The following is an 18,414-nucleotide window of genomic DNA, read 5'->3' as shown; positions in this document are numbered from 1 at the left end:
GTAAACAACTTCAATCTTGTAAACATAAAAATGCTTAATCATATATCAACATACTTCATCTCTCAATGCTTCTAGTTATCATGCCTTATCATAAGTTAATCAAATCAACAAATAAGATCACAACCACAAAAACATTCACCACTTGACACAAATGTTTATACGTGGAAAACCAAAATAGGTAAAAACCATGGTGAGATGAGACTGACAAGATAATTATCTAAACTCTTCTAAACTTTGCCCTGTTAGGAGCCAAGCATGTTAAAGATTTTACAATAAGTCCTGTTAAGAATTGATCCTGTTAGGAATCACCTGGTTAACGGATTTACAAAATTACTCGATGAAAAAGAAAATACCCTATTAGGAGTAACCTTGGTAGAGGATTTGAGAATCCAATCTAATGGACCACCTTGTTAGAGGATTTAAGAAGTAACCGAGCTTGTTAGAGCTTACCCAGTTAGGGGGTTTCACTTCTGCTATAATTGTTAGAAAACAATAGGTTTTCTTGATCTGTCTGAATAGCACTACATTTGCTTGATCAGATCCTTTTAAGCTTCAATCTACCTTTACTCAAACTGTAGATCCATTCTCTGGTTAGGCAACCACACACTCAACTAATTTCAGCCAACACTTTGCCAACAACTTTACAAACAACTTCATCGACCTTAAAATACAAATCAATTAGGTCGGTAACACAACAAAAACCTAATTCTTTCATAGAGATTACAAAAAAATCAGCTCAAGTGTGACCGTTGGATTTACATAGCAATATATACACATTCTTTAAGAAAATTCCAACTGCTCCATGATCACCGCTTCATCGGACTTGTAACTCATCACGCACAATCAAACAAACAAACAAACGAGCCAAAAATAATCTAAACTAATCCTCATTCAATGATCACACGTGTTTCCATCATTACCGCTCTTCATAGATCTTAAACTAACAAAATTGTTCGGTTAGGGTTTAACAAAAACAACTGGTAGGGTTTACCAGTTACATTGCATAGAAAAGGGTTTAACCTTATACACTAGTTTACCGATTCAACTCACAAACTAACATACCGGTTTACAACATCTTTCTCAAAGCTCTTCCTACCGGTTACAAGACAATATCAATAACAACAACAATATCAGCAATATCATAAATACCATTACCGGTTCAATTGACATCAATGACAACATAACATATCATTAATGCAATATTCATGCAAATGCCAATAGAATGTTCCTTAATTATCTCAATCTAATTACTTTGTTTCATTCATAGATGACTATAGCAGAAATAAATTTGTATATTTTCTCAAAAGTAAAGCTAAATCCTTTAGTTGATTCAAGGAGTTTAAGACACTTTTTGGAAATTAGACTAGTCTAAATATTAAGGATTTGAGGACTAACAATGGTGGTGAGTTTTGTTAAGCATAATTCAATAGGTTTTGTAAGGACCATATAATTGAGAGACATAAGATAACTCCATAAACATTGCAACTACAAAGAGGATGAGCATGGCATTGATGGAGAGGGATAGGAGTATGTTGAGTATTGTTGACCTTGAACAAAAAATTTAGGCTAAAGTTATAGCCATTGCCTGTTATTTAATTAAAAGATCTCCTACAACACTTTTAGAAAATACACCTCTAGAGGTATGGTATGGCAAAAAGCCTTTGTTGAGACATCTCAAAGTATTTGGTTGTGAAACTCACACTCCTGTTCCTATTGATAAGAGATCGAAATTGAATAACAAGGCAATAAAGTTTATCTTTATTAGCTATGGTGTTTGTGTAAAGGGGTAAAAGCTTTGGGATCCAATGTCACAAAATTTTCTCTAACAAAGAACTGTGATCTCTTAAGAGATGAAATCTTCCATAGTTGAGTTACAACCAGATAGAAAGGAGATGAAGAATAAGGAAGTAGTTCAGGGCCCACCTACTCTAATGAGAGATGAACTATGTACTCCTATTGGACCTGATGATGAGGAGAGATCTAGCAACTCTGAGCATTTTGAGTAAGATGAAGAACCTCAATCTCAACAATTGAGAAGGTCTACTTGTGTGGGGCAACAATTAGAAAGGTTTGGTTATTCATAAATGGATTCTAGATATATTTTTTCTTTTATTTCTAACACTAGTGAGCCTAGTACTACCAAAGAGGCTATTGGTATGACTGATGTGGGTTCCTAGATGAAATCCATGGATGAATAAATAGATGTATTGAATAAAAATAATACATGGGATTTGGTACCCTTTCTTAAAGGACAAAACCCTATTCAATGTAAATGTGTTTTTAAGAGGAAATCTAGTCTAGATGGTAGTATTGAGAGGCATAAGGCGTGGTTGGTTTCTAAGGGTTGTTATTAGATGGAGGGAATTGACTTTGGTGATATTTTCTCTCATGTTGCTAAAAGAAGCTAATATCTATTTGGTTCTTGCTATCACTTGCAACATCATATGGTTTAGAAGTGGAATAGATGAATGCGAAGACAACATTCCTTCATGGTGATTTCGGGAAAGATATTAATATGTCATAGCTAGATCATTTCATTGAGAAAGGTAAAGAACATTTGGTATATAAGTTGAAGAATTATTTATATGGTTTGAAGCAATCTCCTGCAATGTGGTACCAAAAAATTGACACCTATGTGTTGTCTTTGATAATTTTGAGATCTAAATCTAACTATTGTGTGTATTTTAAATCTAAAACTGTCACATTCTTATCATAGTTATATACATGGATAAATTTTTTATTGAGAATAGTATGAGTGTGATTTAAAATTTGAAGTCTCAGTTATCAACACAATCTAAGGTGAAGGATTTAGGTGCAATGAGGTATATTCTTGGTATTGAGATCAAAAGAGATAGAGCTAACATAAATATTTATTTAATCTAGAGTGAATATGAACTTAGTGTTTGAGAGATTTGATGAGCCTAAATAATGGCTCTATTTTGATAGATTTTTGTTATAATATTCCTACCTAGGTCTTGTGATTGGATGATATTTGGATCATGATACTCTCCTAGTTGATACCTTTTAAGTGTTTCTGGAACTGATTTGTCTGATACTTAAGGTTGTCATATAATGGTTTTTAAATGATTTATCTTTGCAAATATCTAAATCAATCTTAAGTATGGTTTAATTTATGTCATGTTAGCATTAGTATATACACATGTTTTTTGTGTACATTAACATCATGGTGCATAGTCAACAAAGGAAAAGGAAAGACTAAGTGGCAGTTTAAAGGAGCACCAAGCATGCAGCCACAATGCAAACCCAGTCAAAGAAAGGCAACATTAAAGGAGATTGAAGCCACTTGACCGGTTCAACATAATGATTTATGAGACATTTATTATTGTTCTTAGTGGAGCTTAGATCTGGGAAGCAAGTCATGCTATATTTTCTCAGTTGCAGGACAGATGTTGTTTTGTTTTCCTACGCTGACTTCTTCTTTAGTTTAATAAAACTTGTTCGCCTATTTTGTAGGACTATGGTTGATCAGTTAGGAATTTGTTATAAGTTTCCATTTAAATAAAGGGGTCTCTCTCTCCTCTCAAGGACAGAAGAGAACGACCAAGTATTTGTAATACTCAGTTTTTTGATACTCATGTATTTTCACAGTCGATTTGGAATAAAGAGATCAATGTGATTTTAAGCTTAACAATTGTAATGTGAAAGTTCGGGATATACTCACTCAAGGGGGCCCACTTGGTGAGTAATCCTTTGTGTTTTCCAGTTAGTTTCCATCTTGCAATAGTTGTTGTTTTGGAAATTGTCTATTCCTGCAGCCACTGGAGACAGTTCCTATGTCTGTTCATGCAGCCACAGCGGCAGAGTAGTTTCTATTCGCTTGCCAGAACATTATCATTTGGTAGTAGTTGCTTAAGTTATTTCCAATTGTGAATTCTGATTAAGTACTAGTTCATTATGATTTTGCATGTTTACTTCAAAGAATTTCATTTCCTGTAGTAAGATAGAATGGTTGTGATATGAACTTGGTGCACATACAGTGCTGGCCCATTTTAAGTTTGCATCCCTGGTTGATAAGTAAATGAGCCTTTTCTACAGGAAAGATAGCTATTCAATGATTTCCAATCTCAGAATTGTGTTTCATTACCTAGTTGCCATTCGGGGTGTGAGGACCAACATTTTTGGCGCCGTTGTCGGGGATGGTGCCAAACTAAGAACTTGTTGTAACCATTAATTTTAAGTTTTTTTAGTTAGCTCTTTGAATTTTTTCATTAAATTTGCATGCATAGGAGGAGAAGAGACACATTAGGAATATTTCTTTTCTCACATTCCACTCAAGATATAAGGTCAGATCAAGCACCTTAAGTAAACCCTTTTGCAGAAACTTTTGTGTGAAATAGAGGTGTTTTTAATTTGTCAGAAGGAGACCTAGATTTCTTAAACGAACCCCCTGAGCAAAAAATGTTACCTTTAGTTATTTATAAGGGACCAACGGTATAAAATCCTCCACCTCCACCTGTAAACCCAACATTTGAGTTTCCCATTCCTCACTAGCATGATAATGCAAACTTGAAGAATATATCAACTTCTTCTCTTCCAAAATTTCATGGTTTGGTAACAGAAGATCCAGATGCCTTTCTATTTGAATTTGAAATCCTCTATAGAAGTTATGACTATACCACTGATGCCCATAAACTCAAGTTATTCCCTGTTGCTCTTAAAGAAGCTTCTCTGAGATGGTTTATGAGTTTGGGTAGAGATGTAATCACTACTTGGGAGGAGATGAAGATAAACTTCTTGGATAAGTGTAAATATTATTGCAAGGGAATGGACCGACATGGTGATGATATCTTCTGGATAACACAAAAAGAAGATGAAAGCCTGAAAGATTATTTGGAGAGGTTTCTGTTTAGTGTCAGAAAATCCAAGCATAGCACCTTGAGTGAAGAATCCATGAAGTTGATCTTTCTAAAGGGAATCAATGAAGATTGTGTTGACTCATTAGACCTCATGGGAGGAGGAGACATTAATCAAGTTTAATGGGATGACATCAGACAAATTTGTCAAAAATATTCTAGAGCCTCAGCCAAGAAGGGAAGACACTATAGGCCTAGTTCTTCAATTGCAAAGGCATCTACAATAGTTTCAAGAATGGAGATAACTCATTTGTTAAAGGAATTTAAGGAGGATATTATTAACAATATGGCTACTCAATTGGATACACTTCAAGCAAGAAAGAAGCATGAGGAGGCAAAGGCCATGCTTGCTGAATTTTCCCCTCATTGTCGACAAAAGAAGAAGGACTGTAAATGTAAACTCCTAGCTAAAATTGATAGCCAACAAGCTTCCCTAGATTTTAAGCTAGTCTATGGATATGATTAACAACTCTTTTATGTTGCACAACAAAGGCCTTGGCCTCCAAGAAAAGGTATGCCACAAGATCCATTGTCATTTTATAATCCTTATATGAACTTCAATGCACAAAATAATTAGTGGCAACCTCCATACTCCCAAAATTTTGGAAATTATACTCCTCCATATTGGAATTTCTCTCAAAACCCTTGGCCTAATTAGCATAGTCCTTCCTCTCAATGGTATCATCCACAAGGGAATTGGTCACCACCTCAAGGTAACTGGCAACAACCACCACAATGGAGGGGTGGACAACAATGGGCAAACCAATCATCAGGTTTCCTACAACCACAACAATAGTCCCAACAGTCGGCTTTAATGCCACCAAATCCTAATGCTACTCAACCCAAGCCAACCCAACTGCCAACACAGACTGTACCAAATCCAAATAACAAACCCCAGTAGCAAAATCAAGTTTTTTCAATTGATCCTAATCAATATCCTGCATATTCTCTCAATATAAGTGATATTCACTTACCGGTTGGGGATAACTCTGCCTACTCCATCTCCTTCAGTCATAACAGAATTACCATTTGAGGAGATTGCTCAGGATACTACACTTGATCAACCTGGAAACCCTGAGTAGGTTCATCAGTCTGAGACTCCAAGCACACATGTAAGAACTCCCCCATTTCCTCAAAGATTATAGGTAGAAGTGTCTAGGCAGCAGGATGACATAGATTTTGATCTTATTGATCAGTTAAAACATATATGTGTAAAGATTCCATTGTTTCAAGCTATTAAGGATATTCCCATATATGGAAAAGCTATTAAAGAGGCATGTCTGAAGAAACCTGGGTGAAAGAAAAAGGACCCAAAAACAATGCATGTAGTAGGACAATTGGTTGATATTATGTTAGGAAAATTGTTGTCCCTAAATATTCTGACCCAGGTAGTCCTATTATGAAGGTAGTTATTAATGGAACTCAAATTAAAAATGCCTTGATAGACTTAGGAGAAGCCATAAATGTGATGACTAAGGATGTCATGCAACAACTCAACATTACTAGTCTTAGATCTACCCCAATGGTCCTGCAGGTTGTTGGTAGCTCTACTGTCCAGCTTGAAGGGATGGTTGAAGATATTTTTGTCACATTAGATTCTTAGGAATACCCAGCTGATTTTATAATACTCTCTTAAAGCAACATTGGGGAGATATCCAATCATTTTGGGAAGGCCTTAGCTTGCTACAACTGATGCATACATAGGTTGCAGATCAGGGAACATGACCATTTTAGATGGTATTACTACTAAAACTCTTGCACTTTATTCTCCAACACAACCACAACTTGATCAAGAGAAAGTAGTATGGCCAAATATAGGAGAAGAAGTAGAGGAAATTAATTATGTTAAAAAACTAATGATGTTAACCAAGGAACCATTCATAGAACTTCAAGAAGATGATACGGTACTCTCTAACATCATAAGAAATCATTATGGAGCAGCTCAACAGTCATCGGGTATACCAGCAAGTCATTTGCATACTCTTCTTCCATCTACAAGCTCTTTAGATTCTCCTACAACCACAAACATATTTCATACACTATTACGATAGGAGATCCAAACCTCTTGTCTATCTGAAATATCTAATGTTGAGTTAGTCACTCAAATAGAGGCTGCCCCAAGAAGGAATCTGAATGTCAATAGTCAACTAGCAACAGATCAAAGATTGTCATTAATGTAATTACTCAAAGCCCAAAAATAAGCCTTCACATGGGATTATCATGACATGAGGGGATTAAGTCTTGCATTGTGTACTCATAGGATATATATCAGAGAAGATTGTAAACCAATTAGAGAACCCCAGCGAAGGATTAATCCTACCCTAAGGGAAATAGTTAAGGAGGAACTACAAAAGTTGCTTAATGCAGGATTCATTTACCCTATTTTAGACAGTCAATGGGTTTCTCCCCTGGTTATAGTTCCAAAGAAAGGAGGGAAATGGAGAGTTTGTGTGGACTATAGGGAGCTCAGCACTGCTACCAAAAAGGATCACTTTCCACTTCCATTCATAGATCAAGTGTTAGATTCTCTAGCAGGTAAGCAATACTTTTCATTCTTGGATGGGTTTAGTGGTTATAATCAGATCATAATAGCTCCAGAAGACCAAGAAAAGACCACCTTTACTTGCCCCTGGAGAACATATGCCTATTCAGTTCTCCCTTTTGGTTTATGTAATGCTTCTGCAACCTTTCAAAGGGTTGTCCTCAGTATATTCTCAGATATATCCCATAATTGTATGGAAATTTACATAGATGATTTTACTGCTTATGGAGCCACATTTAAGGAAGCATTGCAAAATCTTGCCAAAGTGTTGCAGTGGTGTGAGGATCATAATTTATCCCTAAATAGTGAAAAATGCTTCATGATGATGAAAGAAGGAATAGTGTTGGGGCATCGTATTTCTCAATCAGGTATTCAAGTAGATCTAGCCAAAATTGAGGTAATACTTTCTCTTCCTACCCCTGCAAAATAAAAGGATGCAAGAAGTTTTTTAGGCCATGTAGGGTACTGTATACGATGAAAATGGATAACAATAATGATGAAAGACTAAATGAATTCAACCATAAAACCCTAGCCTAACAACAACAAAGATCCACCATAACATATGAATATTACCTAAGATAATGCAAATCAAATGAAATCACAAAGATTATACCATTACATGTCCAATAGGGTTTGAATCTCCATTCTTCCTATCTCCATTGATCTTGCTTGATATATTTGCTCTCAGATTTTATGTGTGCACAAGAGATCAACAAAGAACGGAAATGTGGTTGCAAGTAGGATCGCATATGAAAGTGCAAAGCATAGTGTAGTCGAGTGCGTAATTGAGTTAGGGTTTGATAATGAAGGAAGCATCTCCTTATATAGAAGACACTATATGAAATGGAGGGATAAGATTGAAAGGTGTAAAAAGAGGTCGACTATGATTAGAGGGTAGTTAGAGGAAATAAGAAAATAATAAGAGGGTAGGTAGTGTAGGAATTAAGAGATGAATGACATGTGTCATAGGTAGAAAAGGTTAATGAATTAATTAAATAAATAAAGATTTATTTAATTAATAGAAGAAGTGGGATCAATTAAATAAATAAGATATTTATTTAATTCAGGAAAAGGATAATTTAAATAAATAAATGTATTTATTTAAATGAGAAATAAGGCTAGAAGAGGGTAAATGAATTAATTAAATAAATAAAGATTTATTTAATTAATAGAAGAATTAGGCTTAAATAATTAAATATATAAAAATATTTATTTAATTAGACATGACACTTTTAGGTGTCTACATTTTGCCCCTCTTTGAGACAATGCGGCTTGTCACGTTGTTTCAAAGAAGATAAGATAAACTGATACAAAGTTGCCCCAAGATGGGAATGATATGCCCCCTCGAGAGATTGGATGAAAATGTCTGAAAAGATTGTAGACAATCTCTCGATAAGAAAGAAAGGCTAGAATGGACTGACCGGATAAAGTGACAGAGTCATGGGATAAAGAAGACTGACTTGAGAAACGAGGGCTAGTGCTAGGGCGAGGGTAGTCTATAAAATAGACCATGAGGGGAATACATCCTCATTGTCATCCACACATCCAAGAGATCAGAGTGCAGAGAGAGAATAGAGCAGCAGCAGTCAGCAGTGATGGCATTGGTGCATAGATTCGATCGCGTTCATCGATTTCAAAGGCTAGCCGATGCAGGAGAGCCGGTGAGTACCTCAAAAACCTCCTTGTACTTTGTTGCAATAAATGTTGTCATTAATGCATTTTAGGTAGCGCAATAAATACATTTTAGGATAATGTCAAAAATGTGTAGGCGCGTCTGCATTGGTGTCAGGCGCGTCTATGTTGGCTAGGCGCGTCTGTGTTTGTGTCAGGCACGTCTATGAATTTAGCAGTGTCTATGTCAAATGCAAACGCATTTGTGTTGTGCAAACACATTTGTGCAATGTGGGTACGTCTGTGCAGGACAGGCACGTCTATGCAGAGCATAGGCATGTCTATGTATTTTAGGTGCGTCTGTGCAGAGCAAGTGCGTTTGTGCATTTTGTAAGCACGTTTATGTCTTCAAGGTGAATCGAAAGTTCTGTGATAAACATACTTTGTCGATTGGATAAGCTGCTGAGAGGATACACTCAAGCAGGTCCTCTAAGGAAGACTAGGATAGCAGATAGGGCTAGGATTGACAATTCTGTGATAGAACATACATTGCCAATTAGGAAACTACTCAAGAGGATACACTCAAGCAGAGGCCCTAGGATAGGATAGATCAAGGCACTTTGTGATGAACAGTGAGTACCAAGACATAGTACTTTGTGATGAACAGGGAGTACTAGAAAGAGCAGCACTTTGTGATGAACAGGGAGTGCAAATATGAGCAACACTTTGTGATGAACAGGGAGTGCAAATATATGTAGTACTTTGTGATGAACAGGGAGTACCACTAGGATCAATAGCAACACTTTGTGATGAACAGTGAGTGCCACTAGGATAGAGTATCATAAGCACTTAAGATAAAAAGCAGCATTTTGTGATGAACAGTGAATGCCACTATGACTGACATGATTGATTTTGTTGACTGCAAGAGTATCTACTTATGTTGGAGTCACGGGAGAGATTCCCATTTACTCAGCGTTTGCGAGCAGAGCTGACAGTTGATGAGAGGGATGCTATTGATGTTATGGGCTTGTGACATATTCTATATGTGCCTGAGTTTTGGGAGAACATGGGATTTTTTACTGTACTTGCTAAGAGATGGCACTCAGAGACTTGTAGTTTTCATTTGTTGATGGGTGATATGACAGTCACCTCAGAGGATGTATATAGGATACTGAGGATACCGATCGATGGGGAGTTAGTTCCTTATGATTGAGATGGAGACAGGGATGCACTGAGATGAGTCTTCTAGGGTCTGAGATTGGAGATGAGGGCTGGACATGTGGCTTGGGATACCATGACATGGACAGGACTGGCACTACCAGCACTGTTAGGAGGAGTGATCAGTGGGTTCCTGTGTCCAAATCGGGCGACACGAGGGTTGGCTATGTAGCCATATATATATTGACATCATTGTATCATGACACTTATGATTATATATATATGAGATGATTCATCTTTGCGGCAGCTATATGCGTGTGTACCTATGTGATGAGATGTTTTATGATGTATGTTTCGATGTGATGCTTATGTTATGGATGCAAATATGTACATGATGGAATGCAATATTTTTGTTCTTTTATGTTTTTAAATGTTTATGCAAATGCAAATGTGAATGTATGAAATGTAGATGAATATGATAATGCAAATAACTATTTACATGATGAGAATGTAAGATGTGCTAACATGTGTTGTGTGCAGGATGTGATGCAATTGTGATATCTATATGTATGTATGAAATGCTTAATATGTGGGAATGCAGGTGAAACTACATGAAATGTCAATGTTTTTGGTGTGTCATTATACTCAGTCGTGTGATAGCAGACTACACAAACTCAAGAAGGACTATGGAGGTCAATCAAGAAAGGGGGATGAAAGGTAGAAGATATGAAAATGAAAGAGCTTCTTGTGCATTATCATCATTGAGCTTTATTATGGCAAAATAGGTTATGACGATCAAGGCATATGTTCGACCCAGAAAGTCATTGTACATGTTTGCATGGAGATAAGACAGTCACAAACAAGGAATGCCCCAGTTCACACTAGACTCTCAGTGTCCTCATATCCTTGGACAAGTCATAGCATTACTAAGAGACAATCCACAGACATCAAAAGAAAAATAGGTGACGATACCCCATCCTCGCCTTTCTAGTCAAAGACATCCTGGAGATAGAATCTCTAGTCAAAGACATCCTGGAAAAGCTAAAAGACATGTCACCAAAAGATTCAACACCAACATTCACTGTAGTCCTCAAGTTTAGTGTCTCTTGTCACTTGTATAAGTCTTATTTGATTGTGGTCACAATGTTTACTTTTACAAAAGGATAGATAGCACTAAACCATAATGTTGTCTGAGTCTGTTGAAAGATTTGATTTGTTGAAGTCCATTATTGTTGTTGTGTCTCATCTGAAATTGACTGAATCCATGAAACTGATACTTTATTGCAAAGAAGATGAAACTTTATTGCAAATTGGCAATGCAAATGTTGCTTTATTGTGGATTGTGTGCGGATAGATTGAAGAAAACTGGAAGAAACTGAACTCCTCGGAACATGTGATGTTCTTAGTTCCACACCCATCACTAGACGTAGGATTTGCCTTAGCCACATATAGGAGTTGATTTATTATGGATGGAAAGGGATGAAAATGAATGTTTATTATGAATGGCTAACCAATCCCGGGTAGCTCAATAACAAGCCATGATGGGAATGGGTAAGTTTATTATGGATGGATAGGTCGTGACTGTGTGCAAAGTGAAAGGATGCAAGTGAATCCTGAAGGAGGGAGGAACAATGTCTCTACACATGGCGTTGGTAACCCAATTTTCACCATGGTACTTGCCCAGGGCACCATTGAAGTCATTTTCACCGTTGGACAAAATGTTTTTCTGTTTTTCAATTTTTTTTGTGTCACAAGGCGCCTATTTGCCAGGTTTTCACCAAGTAACGATTTTTTTATGTTTTATGATTTTTTTGTATTTTTTAATTTTTATGAATTTTTTTTTTTTGTATTTTTGAATTAGGATACTTTGAAGAGCTATGTGTAAAACTTGCGAAGGTACATGTTGTTGATAGGATCTTCCCAAGGTTCACCCTCTGTGGTTGAGAGCTGATATGTGCTAGATCCATATGTTGTTGTGATGATGTAAGGACCAAGCCAGTTTGGTTCGAATTTTCCCTTCTTCTCTTTGTCTTGCTGATTTTTAGGATTTTCTCTGAGAACCAAGTCACCCACCTCAAGTGTGTGAGGCTTTATCTTATGATTGTAGTTGCATTGTTCCTTGACTGAATGATATGTTTCTCGAGTGACTATCTTCCTTGAAAAAGGAATTGAGATAGAATTGCTAGCGTGTGGACTACACAAGCCCATATGCGTGTCACCTAAAGAAGTTTGGGCATCCTTGATAACAAAGTCCCTCGAGGAAGCTCCATTAAAGGTCCATGATGTATCGCCAGAAGGGAAAGGATGTCCAGAACAAGTGGATGAGTGATGAAGGCTTATGATTGTGAAAAGAAGTGAAAGTAGGATGGCATGATGGAGACTTAGGATCAACAAGTGTGCTTTTTGGCTTGAAATTTTAGAACTTTTGCCCCTAGTTATTTTGATATTAAGGGAGATCATCTCTTTCTCTTTTTTCTTCATAGGATTTTTATCCTTGACTTTGATTTTTGCAGAGTCCAATAGCTTTTGATTTTGATTTGGACTAAAGGACTTTTCTTTAGTTTTGACTTTTAGTTTAATCTGTTCATAGCTTGATTTTTCATCCCCAATGAGTAAGGGCTTTTGTAATTCTTGTTGATCCAAGTCTGAAAGAGGAGTGAAAATGGAATGAGTGGATGATATGGTAAGGCTATGTGAGTTCTCAAGAGGGATGGTGATATGCTCAATAGATTCTTTGCTAGAACCACTCTTAGGACTATTGATATCAAGAGTTGCTTGCACCACTAGAGGAGATTTGCATTCGGACTTAGTAGCCACAACACTAGGTGGTTCACACCTAATTCCTTGGCATTGAAAATTATTTATAGATCGTTCCTGTCGACTGAATACCTTAGGAGATAATGGGAGTTGATCAACATGAAAGATATACTCACCACATCCCATGTCTTTAATCTTGAACTTTTCTTTGAGCTCTGTTTGTTTTGATGTAGAAGCTTTCAATGATTTTGGATCCACATATGCTGATGAAGGAATAGCTTCTCGGTTGACTGGGATTGTTATTTCTGATCGAGCTTGCAGATTGTTGCAATATATGAATGGATTTGGGTCTGCTTTGACGGTCACTTCAACTCCATTGTGTGGAAACTTGATACATCAATTATATGTAGATGGTATTGTGCTAATCTCATGAATCCAAGGACGTCCCAAGAGTATGTTGTATGTGAGATCTAGATCAAGGACCTGAAAAACCACATCCTTTGTAATTGGCCCAACTTTGAGAGGCAAGGTGATTGTGCCTTTGGATGATCGCTCTTCATCATCATATGCTTTAATGGTAATTTTGTTTGTAGAATTCACAGCTTTATCAGAATATCCCAATTGTTTAATTGTGCTCAACATACAAATGTTTAGACCATCTCCTCCATCTATCAGGACTCGTTTTATTCGATGTTTGTGTAGGAAGGCTTCGATGTGTAAAGGTACATTATGTGGCTGACTTATGGAGGCGTCATCAGCTTCTATGAATGTAAGGGAGTGTGGAACGGAAAGGTATCCCACCATGGCTTGAAACTGGTCCACATTCAGATCAGTAGGGACAACAGTGTCTCTCAAGATTTTATCAAGAATGGCTTTATGTGTGGGGGATATGCGTAAGAGTTCAAGGATGGAGATGAGCGCGGGTGTCTTCCCTAACTGTTCTACAAGGTCATACTCAAGCTTGGTTGATGACGAAGCAGTGTTTTTAGCTGGAGCACCTTGCAAAGTGAATTTACCTCAATGGGTTGTAACATGACATTTAGAGGTAGGTTCGGAAGAAGATCCAATACCTTTTAGGACAATCTTGGGTCTTTGGGTAGAATTCTCAGGCGTTTTGTCCTTGATGATAATGGTAGAGACATAGTTGTCCATCGAAATGTGATTGATAGTTGAATCATAGTTATAGGATGCTCTGGTATAGTTGGTTTGCTCATCTATGGCTTTAGCTTTTCCCTTGTCATGTTTTGGGAATGGTTCCTTAAACATTTCATGTTCTTGATTGGATGAGAGTCCCTCGTTCTCAATGTCGCCTCTATCAATAAGATCTTGTATGATGTTCTTCAGTCGATGACAATTTCCTGTCTTATGACCCTTGCTCTTATGGAATTCGCAATACTCATCATCATTCTACCAATTTGGTTTGACCTTTGGCTCATATGGAGGAAAATCTAGAATTGTGATTACTTTGTTTGCCACTAGCTTCTTGAAAACTGACTCAAGTGGTTCTCCCAATGGGGTGTACTTCCTTCCTGATCTGGAAGTTGTTTGAGTATTCACTTGATTGTTTGTAGAGCTTGATCCCAAAAAAATGATTTTGGGTCGCATTGTATTGGCATCAACAACACCATCATTGACTGTGTTCTTGTTTTTATCCCAAAATCTTGGCTTGTCTTTTCCTTTAAAGTCCTCTTTGTTTTCTTAGATTATTTTGATGACTCCTTGCTCAATTAGGACCTTTTATGTCACTAAGCCTTTTTCAATGACATCCTTGAAGGTGGACAAACAAACTTTTCTTAAGTCATAACCAATGTCTTTGTTAACATTTTGGTTGAACATTTCTACCATTTGTTTTTGTGGAATTTCACAAGAGCATCTGCTAGCTAGATTCCTCCATCTTTGTAAAAATGATGAAAAAGACTCTCCATCTTTTTGCTTAGTGTTGCACAAAGTAGTGACTGATATGTCTGTCTCTATGTTGTAGGAGAAATGTTGGATAAATGCCTCTGCTAAGTCACCCCATAACTTAATACCAGGTGGAAGTTGGGAGAACCATTCCATAGCTTGATCACCTAAGCTTTGTGGGAATAATCTCATCAAATATGTCTCTTCTGCTACTACCTCAATGCAAGCTGTGAAAAATTATCTTATATGTGCCTTAGGATCCCCTTTGCCTCTATACTTATCAAACTTAGGTGTCACAAAGTATGTAGGAAAAGGAGGCATTGGAATGCTCTTGTCAAATGGATAAGGACATATGTCTCTCATTGTGTGAGTTGGCTTCAGTGTATTTATGTCCTCCATTTTCTTTTGTAAGTCTTTGATTTGCTGTTCCAAATTGCTCTTAGGTGGAGATCGACTTCTTGGACCATACCCCATGCTTGAGGCACCAATTGGAGGAGGAGCATGTTGCATATATGGATGATATTGATCATACACATGTTCATATGGAGGAGGTCTATAATGATGTTGCGTATATGGACCACTTGGTATAGAGTCATGGTGAGGAATGAAATATCTGCTTTGTCCATGTATACCATACTCTATAGGCATGTCATGAGTTTGTTCTAGTGTGTTGCCCCCAAATTTGATGCGGGGTTTCCTTGTGTCCAAATTTTGAGCATGCCTTTGAGTATCCAATTGCTTTGGTGGTTGATCCTTAGCATTGGTATGTGATTGAGCATATTTTTCTGCATAAGACTTCCATAATGGTTTGCGAAGGTGAGTATCATATGCTTGACCATGTGTGTATGGGACCTCTGGTTTTTGAAACAAAGATGATGGTGATTCAGGCACAAGATGTGGTCCTCTATTGCCGCCACTATTAGGCCTCCTTTGATCCACGTTGGAGTGAGGTTGTTGTAAAGGTCGATTTTCCACTATTTGAGACATGTCAAAATCATGAGGGATCTTGATTCCACTTTGTGCCATCACTTGTAGAAAGTATTGTCTATCTCTCCTCATTATTTCCTCAACCAATCGATTGAAATGGGGATTCATAATGGTGTCTTCCACTTCTGCTGAATGTACGGAAAAGTTGTCCATATTGTCATTGTGTGTATCATTGTTGTTTGTAGTGTCCATGTGCTCAACATTTGGAATGTTTCTATAAGTGTCCATGTCAGGTAATGTGTTATGATCAGAATTGAAAAAGATATCATTGTCATACTCATAAGAACTCGTGTTTGCGGACTCTTGAGCCTCTTTAGCTTCTCTCCTAGATTTTTGTAAATGGGTTTCAACCATGAACTGGGTATTGACCAAGATGTGTGAGATTAGATGAAAATGGAAAGAGTATGGAAGACCAAGAGTTGAATGGAATGTAAATGAATCTGAGGTTTACTTGCAATGTCCAAAGTGTAAGACCAAGTATGTATGTAGTAGAGTAGGTGTGACTTCCAAAGAGATGATAGTTTCTCTTGATGAGGTAAGTTGACCTTGACTCTAAGTAAGACCAAATGAGACCCAAAGGTGATAGACCTTGATGAGGGACCACTTAGCAAAGTGTTGTTGTATGTAGTATGTTGACAAAGTATGATGAGGACAAGCAAGTGACCTTTTGACTCAAGTTTAGACAAATGTGTATGTAATGTAAGGTGTAAAGCAATGATGGACTTTGTGGGACCCAAAGACAGGTTGAATGCTAGATGAAAACCCCAAAGAAATAATCTAGGAAGATCAATAAGTCTGAAACTGGTTGTTCTTGTTTGCTGAATTATGAAAGTTTTCAATCTTGAACACAGACGTGCCTGTATACTTCACAGACATGCTTAAATGACACATACGCTATTCTATCAGACATAGACGCTCTTAAATGACACAGATGTGGTTTTGTCAGACATAGACGCGTTTCTGAGATGCTATAATGTTGCTCAAAAGACACAAATGCGTTTCTGCCCTTCACAGACGCATTTAGATGACACAAATGTGGGTATGTCAGACACAAACGCGTTTCTGCAAACTTTGTGCAATTTTTCCAATCTATGAAGTTGCTTGTTGTGACCAAATTTGAATGTTTGACAGTTTTTCATGACAAGAGGACACAATGTTGACGAGGACTCAATGTTTGCAAGTGTTTAGACTCAAAATGACTCCAAGAAAAGTGTGTTGTTTGATGTAAAATTGTTTTTGCATACACTTGAAGACACAAAAGACACAACGTTTTGGTGTTTGGTCTTGAATGTTTGATTGTTCAAAATAAGTCAAGCACAATTCTTATGGCTGGCCAAGACAATAGTTGTTGATCTCACATGGAGTTTCCCTTGAGGCTACGCTATTCAAAGCGGATACTTAGATGCTTGACCCCACTGGCTCCACCCTCAACACTCACTTCTCGGGGCAGCCAAGCATCAGTCCCCACAAAAACTCCTTGTGGTGAACTTTGTATCTCTACTAAGAACTGTATGTGTGTGGGCCACTACCAGAGGTCCGACCTCTTGCCCCAACAACTAGAAGGATTTTGGCTTCTAAAACAAAAAGGTGCTAGTAAGGGCATCTGCTCGTGTGGCCATACATGCAGCACTTTCAGCTCTGTAAATACAGAAGGCTCCCAGCCGGTAGGGGTTATGCCCTACAACTGATCAAATAAATTTGATCAAACGGGTTTATGGGGAGACATAGTGTTGGTATGAACTAATCAGCACATGTTATCCATAGTTTTCACCATGGATACAGTTATTTATAGTGGTTTGGAAGAAGATGACTTTTCTTTTGCTACCACTTGGGTCGTTCTCTCCTCACTAGTAGTCCTAATGACCACACGGGGAGACAGGCCCTCTAAAGATAAAACAAAAAGAGCCTATTGCTCAAGACACAAAAGACAATAATTCAATTTTAGTGCACCAATTGAAGTGTTTGCTAGTCTATGAAAACAAGGCACACAATGAAAATCAAAAAACCCTTGCCAAGATCCCGCAACAAAGATCTATTAGTAGTTTGGATTGTTTGAAATAATCACCCCTTCCTGCAAGCACACAAGTTAGGTAAATTTTAGATCCAAAAGACTTTGTGAAAATAGGGGCCTTCAACAAAAATGTTTTTTTTTTTTTTTTGCTTCCAAGACAAGCTGCACCACTTTTGTTAGCTAGATCTAAAAAATGTTAGCCCAAAATAAAGCAAATCTGAAATCCGTATGACAAAAACTGAATCAATGAAACAAAAAACATAACAATCAAACACAAATGTAGTTATCACAGACACAGACGCGCCTAGATCTGACACAAACGCGGCTCCCGAACGCAGATGCGTTTTGCTAACGCAAAACGCACCTGAAGACCTCACAGACGCGACTATGGAATACAAACGCGTTTCCTGAAATCTACAAAAAAAATAAAAAAATATTGTCGAATACGCAGACACGGTTCTAGATGTCACAGATGTGGCAGAAAATCAAAAATGTGATCCGAAAGTGCGCAAACGCGAAATATCAAAATGTTGTCGGAAATGTCAGATCTGCAATCTAAAAACCACAAAATC

The sequence above is a fragment of the Cryptomeria japonica genome, chromosome 10 (assembly GCF_030272615.1).
Source record: "Cryptomeria japonica chromosome 10, Sugi_1.0, whole genome shotgun sequence".
Classification (NCBI taxonomy): Eukaryota; Viridiplantae; Streptophyta; class Pinopsida; order Cupressales; family Cupressaceae; genus Cryptomeria; species Cryptomeria japonica.
Note: the sequence above shows the minus strand (reverse complement) of the source record.